The sequence below is a fragment of the Dermochelys coriacea genome, chromosome 2, assembly GCF_009764565.3.
Source record: "Dermochelys coriacea isolate rDerCor1 chromosome 2, rDerCor1.pri.v4, whole genome shotgun sequence".
NCBI classification, from domain to species: Eukaryota; Metazoa; Chordata; order Testudines; family Dermochelyidae; genus Dermochelys; species Dermochelys coriacea.
The window spans coordinates 157,084,264-157,094,045 of NC_050069.1; the positions used below are offsets into that span (position 1 = coordinate 157,084,264).

General features: G+C 54.7%; 1 long non-coding RNA gene across 1 annotated transcript; it reads right to left on the reverse strand.

The window, feature by feature from the left end:
- Window positions 1-436: 436 nt before the first annotated feature.
- Window positions 437-3,196, reverse strand: LOC122458851. Its single transcript, XR_006279136.1, has 3 exons — window positions 2,913-3,196; window positions 1,468-1,610; window positions 437-1,301 (listed from the first exon to the last, which is right to left on the reverse strand). It is a non-coding gene; the product is annotated as an uncharacterized LOC122458851 (long non-coding RNA).
- Between the last annotated feature and the right edge of the window lie 6,586 nt (window positions 3,197-9,782).

The following is a 9,782-nucleotide window of genomic DNA, read 5'->3' on the forward strand; positions in this document are numbered from 1 at the left end:
TGAGTGTGGTCTAGTGGCTGGAGCTGGACTGGTATCAATACTATGCTTCCTTCCTGCCTCTGTCAGTGATGATGTGTGTGACCTTGCAGCCAGTTGCTTTCCATTCCTGTGCGCCAGCTAACAGAGATAATACTGACCCGCCTCAGAGGTCACTACCGTAATGTGGCAAGGGTCACTACCATAATGACTCTAGTTGAGTGACTTGTGCTCTTCACAGTGAAGCACCCAGATTCAGTCCCCATGGATGCTCAGGGTGTATATATGTGGCCATGGGTTGACTCACCTAGCATTACAGGCTATTTAGCCCGGTCCTGGCCATGTGTGGTGCATCTTCTCCTGGCCCTTTCTGGCACACAGCTCCATCACACACAAGAACTCTGGCCCGCCAAAGACAATCTATCAGCTCCCATCTGGTGTTCAGCTCCAAGATGGATGGTGAGCCCTAATCAGACCATAGAAGACAGGGTGGTGTTCTTTGGTGCAAACTGCTGGAGCTTCAGCCTTTGCTCCCACCTCCACCCCCATGCTAAGGACTTCAAAAGTGGTCCCTGTTCCCAGGTAAACAAAGTAGCTGACCTGAGGCCAGGGTGGGTGGAATTACTGCTGGGACCGATCCTAACAGAAAAGCAGATTTCTCCTCTGCTCTAGGGAGATTCCCATAGGAAAAGCAGCTGGGGTGGGGGTGGGGGCAATACAAGCACTAACCCTCAGCTCTTGAATAGCGAGCAACTAGGACTTTGGGAGCCAACGTACTGGTGTATCTTGCTGGAGAGCAGAAAAGGGCACTGGAGAAATTGTAAAAAAGTCAATGTCACGGCTGGGTCAAGGGCAGCCAGACCTACAGGTCAGAGCCAGAGTCCACATTCACATGATAGGAGTCGAGAGTCAGTGGGGTCAGGATCCTGGAAGATCAGAAGCAAAAGACAAACTTGTGAACCACAAATCAGATGCCAGGAAATCAAGCCAGGGGAGTGGCAGCAGAAACAGGCAGCACATGGTCTAGAACAGGGAGCAGCCCTGGTGTGTTCAGTCAGCTTCCTGTTCCTGCTGCTGTCTTAAGCAGGGCCAGGGGGCCAATTAGCTTCTCTGGGACTCCTCCAATAGGACCTCAGGAGTGGAGCCTTAAAGTGGGGCTGAACTTCATGGGACTCAGATAAGCAATTTTCAGCAGGCTTCCAGGTGGAGGGTTGGAGTGTGGCTGCTCCCATGAATCCTGCAGACCCTGGTTGAAGACCCCTGGATCGTGACAGTGAGTGATCTCTCCCTGCTCAAACCTCCTGCAGGAAACAGTCTCCAGGAGCCTGGACATATCCTCTGAGAATAAAATAAGGATATCATGATGAAAACTAGGTCTCTGTACCAGGCCTGGGATCCAGGGATAGAGAAAGCTCCCAACCAGGATGTGTAGCAGGAGTCCCCCGTTTGTTGCAAGAGCCCCAAGTGGCAGGAAGAGTGAACGGTTCTTACCTCCAGGAGATGCATGGGATCTTCCATCTGAGCCTCAATGAGACCCATGTTTCTTCGTTTGACAGGATGAGATCACCTGTCCCCACTGCTCCCTAAGCTGGGCTGGCTGCAGGATATATCTGTGTGAGAGGCTGGGAAAGAGCCTGAAAGACAGAAGTGACAATCAGGGTTCTGTCACCCCGGGGGGAGAACAGAGGGTCTGAACCCCAAAGAATAAGCAATTGAATCAACTGATTCAATGCAGAATTATTGTGCCATACAGGTACATCATAAGGTCCTCTCATGGATTGGTAACTGGTTAAACACTGCTCTGCACTGACTGCCTTGACCACGGGTGGCCCAATGGCTCTCAGGTAGCAGGACGCAGTGGAAACATGGATCATCCAGTCTCTCATTTCCAGGCCTCCTCAGGATTAAGGTAGAATTCCTGCTGCCCTTGCCCATTCTGCTCACCTCCAAGATGTGCTGGAGTTTGTCTGTGCTGGGGGTTGCTGCCAGCGAGCTCTTCAGCATGGCATCCATGTCTCTGGGCAGGCCTTCTTCAGAGCCTGTCAGCAGAGGGAGACCATGGGTCAGGGTTATGGAACCTGGGGCTATACCTGCCAGGATGACAGCTGGCTCTGCAGTCCAGAGCAGCTCTCTGCAGAGGGCCTGATGCACAGCAGGATAGGGAACAGGCAATCTGCTAGGGATGGGAGCTAGGCTTCATGGCAGAGTCCAGGAACCAAAGCACAGCATCTGCAAGGAAGGAATTCCCCACAGAGGGGAAATATCATCTCCCGTGGAGGAGGAGTCTCCCCCGACACTTGATTAATCCTATGGCCTGTTCCCATCTCTGCCCATCGCACCCCCAACTTAGCAGCTCCAGCTACCGAAGAGAGCAAGAACCAGAGGCCTTCCTGCTCCTGGGACAGAGGAGTAGGTTGATGATCTACCTGGATGTGAGTGTTGGCCTTCCCCATGCCCATGGTCTATACTCCATTCAGGACAGCGCACAGGAACTGCGATTCCTGTTCTGGATCTAGGGGCAGCTTCCGTTTGCTGGCAGGAGACTGTACATAAGACCTTGCAGTTGAGGGGGCGACACAGGCACTAACATGGGCATGTAAGTTTGAGGAACAGGGCAGAGGCCTGTGTGGGGCAAGGAGGGCGGGGATTTGGGAAGCAAGAGCAGAGGATCAAACATTTTCTTAATGTGGGTCAGGATGATCCCCATTTCAAAGATAGAGAAAGTGAGGCACCAGGTGGGGGAGTGACATGGCCAGGATCATGTTACCACTCAATGGCAGGGCCGCAGTACAACCTGTTCCCTGCTCTCGTCACTGGATCCTGCTGCCCCTTCTGTATGACCACTCCAGCCATCCTCTCCCATAGGCCATCCCCACCACTCTCCAATACCAGGCTGTTTTCATGATGGAAGCAGGTTTGTAACAGAGTTCACTCACCGAGAGGTGCCCCTTCCTGGCAAGGCCTGGTGTCACAGCTTTCTTGCTGGGCTAGCACCCCCGCTAATAGTCGCAAGGGCACTCTGGCAGTTTTTTTGGCTGGGAACTCAGCCCTTCAGCCGGGTGACCGTCTTTTAGTCCACTCCTTCCTGGGTCACGCTCATCCCAAACTAAAAGTCCAAAAATGTCTTTAACAGAAACAAGGTCTTCAGTCCCTTTGGGGGCTCTTCCTCAGCCTGACTTTGGCTCGGCCTACCCTTGCTGGTTTTGGTAGCCCTTTCTATGGCCTTGTATATCCCCTTCCTTAGAGACCATGGGAGAACCAGTCCTACTCTGGATTCTAGGTTCTGCCCCAAGGAGCTGTATCGAACAGCTAGGCCTTCTCCTGTACCTTTGCTAACGTTTTCCCCTCCGGTGGAGCTCACTCTGTAATCCATTTGACCTAGCTCCAGGCTTTATAGCCCACAAGCCAAGTCCCCCATTATATACCCTCCTCCTTAGAACCTGGCCCACATGGGGGGCAAGTTCTATTCTTGTCCAAGCTTCATCCCTCATCATCTCATCACTGTCACCGGCTGCGCGCTTGTACAGCCTGCACGCACAATGTCTCCAGCTTCCCTGCCAGCTCGCTCACCAGAATGAAGAGGCAATCCTTCTCTTCCGCAGTATCCCAACGCTCCTCCTGCAGCCACTCATTCTCATTAACCGCTGCCTGCACAGCCTGTTCTGAAGCCTTTAGCTTCTTCTGTAGCCTTTTTGCTACTGCCGCTGCTGCATCCCCCCAAAACCTTTTCCATCAGGGTCTGAGAACCCACCATGGACTGCTCCACCCTTGTGTTTGTCCCTACTTCAGTCTGCTTTGTCTCTGGGCCACCATTTCGTCCTTCACCTCCCTGCAGCACCAGACAAGGTGTGTTGGTGGAGCGTCTGCAAGGTCCATGGCCATCACTGCCACCTCCATGTTGCCTGCCTCATGTGGATTTGTGCCAGAGGACACCTTCTCCTGTCTTTCTACCTTCTTGGGGCCCTGCCCCCTCCTTTTGCCAGTCCACAATTTCCTAAGCAGGCTGTGTCTTTTGGTATGGCCTGCTTCTCTGCACCAAAAACAAAGAACTCTTGTCCCCATCTTGGCATTAGGCCATGCTTGTACACTTTCTCATGCCCTGCTCTCCTGGGCTAACCTTCTCAGCACAGCCCAGGCATGCTCTCCATGTCTGCTCTTTTTGACCATGGGCATAGCAGACCCTGGGTTGATTTCCCTTTGTAGGATCTCCCCCAGGTATTGCTGCTGCTGCGTCTGTAGCTCCGCCTGCACTTCCTTCCGCTTCTATTGGTTTTCTAGGAGCTGCTGGAGAAACCCCTAGAGTTGATTTGGCTGCTTAACCAGTCCCTGGAACTGAAGTGGGAAATCCAGTGACCAGCTCAGTCCCTTGATACACCCGCTTGGGAGAGCAGACCTTCCTTCAGCAACCAAGACTTCTAACAGCCCTCACAGATCACAGGGGGAATTCAATCTCCTGACTATGCCAATCGTAAACGAATCTCCTCATCGTTACGTGTCCCCCTGGTGGCCAGGCATGGCACCACAGCCCTCTCGCTGGGCTAGCATCCCCCATCAATGGTCGCTCCAGCACCATGGCAGGTTCTCTGCCTGGTAACTCACCCCTCTGGCCAGGTCACCACCTTTAGTCCACCCTTCTGGGGCCCAGCTTGTCTCACATTAAAAGTCCAAAGAGGTCTTTCCACAGAAAGAAGTCCTTCTGCCATCGCTGGGGCTCTTGCTCAGCCTGCAGACCCCTCCTGGGCTTGGTAACCCTCTCTGGGTGCGTGTACACCCCCTTCTTTGGAGCCAATAGGGAAACCCAGTCCCACCCTGACATTGGTAGCAGCCCAGGGCCCTGTCCCCAACAGCTAAGTCTGCTCCTTTCTCGTTGCTGCAGTTTTCCCTGGGCACTTCCTGCCTCTCTTCTCAAATTCCCCTTTAGGCTTTCCTTGCTGCTCTGAACTTCTGACCTCGTTCTCATTCCTGTTGATACCCCAGCTGGGCTGGATCACCACTGAAGTCTGGCTCTTTAGCAGGAGGTACATGGTGCCTCTCACTTTGGGCTCATTCTGTAATCAGCTTGGCTAAGCCCCAGGCTGTGCAGCCCAGGGGACAGCACCCTGTTACAGGCCTGCTCTGCCCACTCCTACTGTTACTGGGCTGGGGTCCTTGCTCCCCATTTCAGACCTGGTTTCCAGAGGGGCTGAGTACACACAGGCCCCATTGCCTGGAACTGGAGTTTGCTTGTTCTGGTGACTCTGACATTCAGGTCCTTCATCATTCAGAGGCTGACAGGTGTGGTGAGGGGGCTGGAGAAATCCCACCGCTGAGCGGAAGGTGGTCAAAGAGTTGGGATTCTGGGAGCCAATGGGTTCATTTCCTCTGCTGCAGGAAGTGGAGCTGGAGATGCCATGTGAACGAGACTACCTGATGCTCTCTTCATGTCCAAGGGGCTGGAGCCTCCTGCTGGAAACGCTCTCAAGAGTCCAGGTTCAAGGATGTCTCTGCGGAGCCCCTTTCTAGAAACAAAACCAGGTGGTACGATGATGGAGATGTCTCTGTCCCAGAACTGGGAGCCAACGATGGGGGAAGCTCCCAGCCAAGCTATGCATTGGGGATCCCATTTCTCCCCCAAGAGACCCACATGCCCCAAGAAGTAAATGGCTCTTACCTCCAGGAGGGAGCGGGGTCTTCCATCTAAGCCTCTTTGAGAGCCAGCATGGCTTGCTTTGATGGGATGTGGTGACCTGTCCCCACTGCTCCCTGTGGTGGCTCAGCTGCAGGATGCACCTGTCTGGGAGGCTGTGCCAGATCCCAGGGCCTGGAAGACAGCTGGGAAGGAGGCTCCTATTCATTTCACACCTAGAGACCACATAGAAGGGCTAAAGGGAGAATAAAAAGGGCAGGAGGTGAAGCTAGCCCTGAGCATCTGTCCCACCTCCAGCTCCTCTAAAGTGGAGCTTTCCAAGCTTCAGTGGGGCTAGGGACTGTGGCCCTGACACAACAGCCCTTCTGTTGGGGCATATGGGGGAATGGGATGGGGGTAGACCAAGGAAAGGGCAGAGGGGAATGGGTATAAGGGAAAGAGCTCCTGCCCTAGATGAAGGAATTTGGGGGGCAGAGGGAAGGACCCTGCTCCACAGAGAGGGAAGAGAGTTTCTGTAAGTACCAGGGGGATCCATGCCCCCTTCCACAAGCTCCCCATTTACAGTGAGCCAGAGAAGTACCTGCAGCAGGGAGTGGGAGTTGCTGGTGGCCTCAGAGGCTGTCATAAATATAAAAGGAATACAGAACTATGAAATCCCTCCTGGCCAGAGGCAAAACCCCTTCACCTCAAAAGGGTTAAGAAGCTCGCTGGCACCTGACCAAAATGACCAATGAGACGACAAGATACTTTCAAAGCTGGAGGGCACCTGGAACCAGCAGCATTTCCACCCAGCACCTGCCCACCTCTGGGGGATAGATTCACCCTCCTGACCCCCAGAATGGAGTCTTGTTGTCCTTTCTAGTGACCTCCAGTGCCAACCCCTGACCAGGAGGGTGAGCTCCTGCCACCTCCGACAGCTGTTCCACTTCCAATCCACAGATCAAGTCCTCAGAACCATCTCCTCCACCCCCACCCCGGTTGGGCAGGGAGGGGGCTCTAGCAGGGGGAGCAGGAGGAATTCTGGCAGCAGTGAAGTGGGATGTGGGACAGGTGAGACCTTTCCCCAAGTCATCCCAGCCACTAATGCTGAAGCAGCAGGATGGCAGCCTGGTGAATGGGACAGACCAGCAGCCCCTGCTCACTGTTCTCTCTAGAGTGAGTCCAGCCCTGCCAGCAGCAGGACAAGCTTCCCCCGCCCATGTGCCTCAGCCCTGGCTGGTCAGTCGCCATCACTCCTCAGTCCTTGCCTTCCCAGGCTGCCAGTGATGGGAGCAACTCTGGGTGGTGGCTCTGGTGACACGCACACTAGGCCACTGGGAACTGGGTGCGGCCCTGTGGGACAGGAGAGGCTCGCAGAGGGCACTTAGGAGACTCTGCTGCCCTTCCCAAGAGCGACAGCACCGTGTCCTAATAACACAAGTCCAAGAGGAGGTAACGCTTGTCATTAATTAGCCTTGCTAAAGAGCTGGGTTAGAGCTGCTCTGGGGACAAGCTGGCTCCCTCCTGCTCATGGAGGTGAATTCATCTCCCTTCCCAGTAACACCTGCTCTGACTCATTCCACACCAGGCTCCTTGCTGCCAGGCCAGCCAATGGCTATAGGATGGGAATGAGGCCTGGGCTCCGTCCCAATCTCCTGAGTCTAATGCAGCTGCTTACCTTGTCCCCCACCAGCTGCTGGGCTTCCCCCAGGAGGAAGTAGGTGAGGAGCAGCCCAGCCTGGCAGATACCCAGCAGGGGGTTGTGGTGATGGCCAGCAGTGTCGTCCGGAGGAAGGATCTTCTCCGCCCCTCCGAGAAGAACTTTCCGAAGACCTCAAACCAACAAGATGTGGGGCATTAGCAGATTGCCCAGAACCAGGCTCCAAGTCCTGGGGCTAGAACAGTTTCTCCGTCTAGTGGCCCCAAGAGGCAACCACCTCAGGGGACCTGCCACCCCACTCCCTGAGCTGTGTCATGCCCTGGCAGAGTGTCCTTACCTCCCCCACCCTGGCTGTGTTCCTGTAGCCCAGGAGCCTGCTGTCCTGGTGCCAGTCCCAGCACCACAAGTCTTCAGCCTCATGGATGGTCATCCCTGGGAAAGAGAGAGACACGCACACACACACACACTTATTCTGGTTGCAATGCTTGTGTCCTTCCAATCCCATTGGTGGCTGCACAGTGGGCAGAGTCCTCGCTGCGTGCCTGGTCCAATAGAATTGCAGGGGGTGGTGCAGAACACAGAAAGAGAGAGAGAGAGAGAGAGAGAGACTCATCCTCCAGCCAGGGTCAGTGAGAGAAAATGGCTGGGGTCCTAGTCTCATTCTTCTATCGGGTGCCATTTCCCAGCTGGGTTCCTTACCCCTCTGGTGCAGCAGCAGCAGGTAGAGCCAGTAAACCCCTTCCCTGACCTGCCGGCTGATGTCCTTGGCTGGGTCACCAATGAACACAACCAGCTGTGCCACATGGTGACCCATCCTGGGGAATTCTGATGAGTTCTAATGGAAGGGAAAGGGGACTCCATCAGCATTTTCCTGTCAGCTCCCAGTCCCCCCTGGGCCAGGACTCTCCTTCCCCTCAGCCCCTCTGCAAGAGATGCTAGAGGATAGGAGCTAGAGCTAGACCCTTAATTTTGTCTGCCCACAAGGGAGCCTGGAGCACAGGGATGTGGCCAGGGCCCTCCATGAGGATTTGCTGCTCCAGGATGACAGGAAGGCATGAACCTGAAGCATGGTCCCCTTCAAAGCCCAGAGTCCCCACTTAACCAGGACAAGAGGAACTTGACTCAAGCCAAGCTCATTCTCTGCTCTGACTCTGCCTCCCCAAGAGGAACACTCCTAACCCACAGCCCCTGCAGCAGCAGATCCTACAGCCCCTCGGAGCCAGCCCACCCATGCCTGGAGTCAGGAAGTGGGGGTCAGAGGCCACTTATGTCAAACTCAGGGAGGGTGCTGGTGGATCTGAGCAGGGCCGTGCTGCTCCTAATGGCCCTGGCTCTCTCTTGCGACACCCTGGACACGATCCAGTAGTTAATGTGCTGTGGGGAAAGAAGGCAGCTCAGGATGAATGGGCAGGGGCATGTTTTGTGCTAACCGAGCCCCTCCCCATCCCCATGGGGATGAGACATTGTGTGGAGGGTGGAATATCTGATTCACTGATCGCAGAGATTTAGAAGGGGATTGTTGCCCCCCAGGACAATGCTTGTATCCTGCAGGTCACAACTTGCATTATCTCTCTAGATTGGGACAATGCTCGGTGTCAGGGCTGGTCCCATCCTCCCTGAACTCCTGATTCCTCAACAGCTCACCAGGAAGGAGACAGACCCCTCACCCCTCCCACGCTCTCAAGTCGTTGGCTGGATGAAGGGAGTGAGTGTGAGCACAATCCCCCAGGAATCTCAGGGCCTGTTGGAGAGAAGGGCTGATTCTCTGGGGTCCTCCTGTTTCTCTAGGAAGGAGCCTGTGACTCTTCTCTGAGGGCCATCTCATAGAGCTCACAGGAGGGGTTCAGACTCTCACTCCCCAGGCCAGCCAAGGGCCCTGTGGTTAGTGCTCAAAAGAACCAGGCAGAGCTCTGACTTAAAAAGTCCCAGCTCCTTCCTCTGTCCTTCAAGGAGGAAGGACCTGACACTGCATTGCACTGACTGCCCTGACCAAGGACGGCCCACTGGGGGCCCAGCTAGGAGGACAGACTGGAAAATGGATCTAAGAGTTAAGGTAAAATTTCCTCCACCTCTCTCATGAGGTTCACCTTCAAGATGTAGTGGAGCCTGGCTGTGTCTGGGGACACTGCCAGCAGGTTCCCCAGCAAGGCATCCAGGAGGTCTGGCAAGACGCTATGCAGATCCTGCAAAGCAAAGGAGAGCCACAGGTCAGAGTTAGGGAAACTGGGGCTACACCTGCCACAGGATGGGAAGAGGGGTCTCTGGGAAGCACTGGTGAGACCCCCAAATACATATACTGGCCTCTCTCATTCACATCCTACTGCAGGCAATTAGCAAAAAGATTCATGGCAGAATGACAGCTGGCTCTTCAATCCATGATTGTAGCATGATCTACCTGGACTTGGGTGGTGTCCTTCTCCATGCCCAGGGTGAAGACGGCATGCAGGGCAGTTAGCAGGAGGTGGGTCTTCAGTTCTGGTTCCAGGGCAGGTGTCATGGTGCTGACAAGAGAGAGGAGCCAATATTAGACTGTGCAGTGCA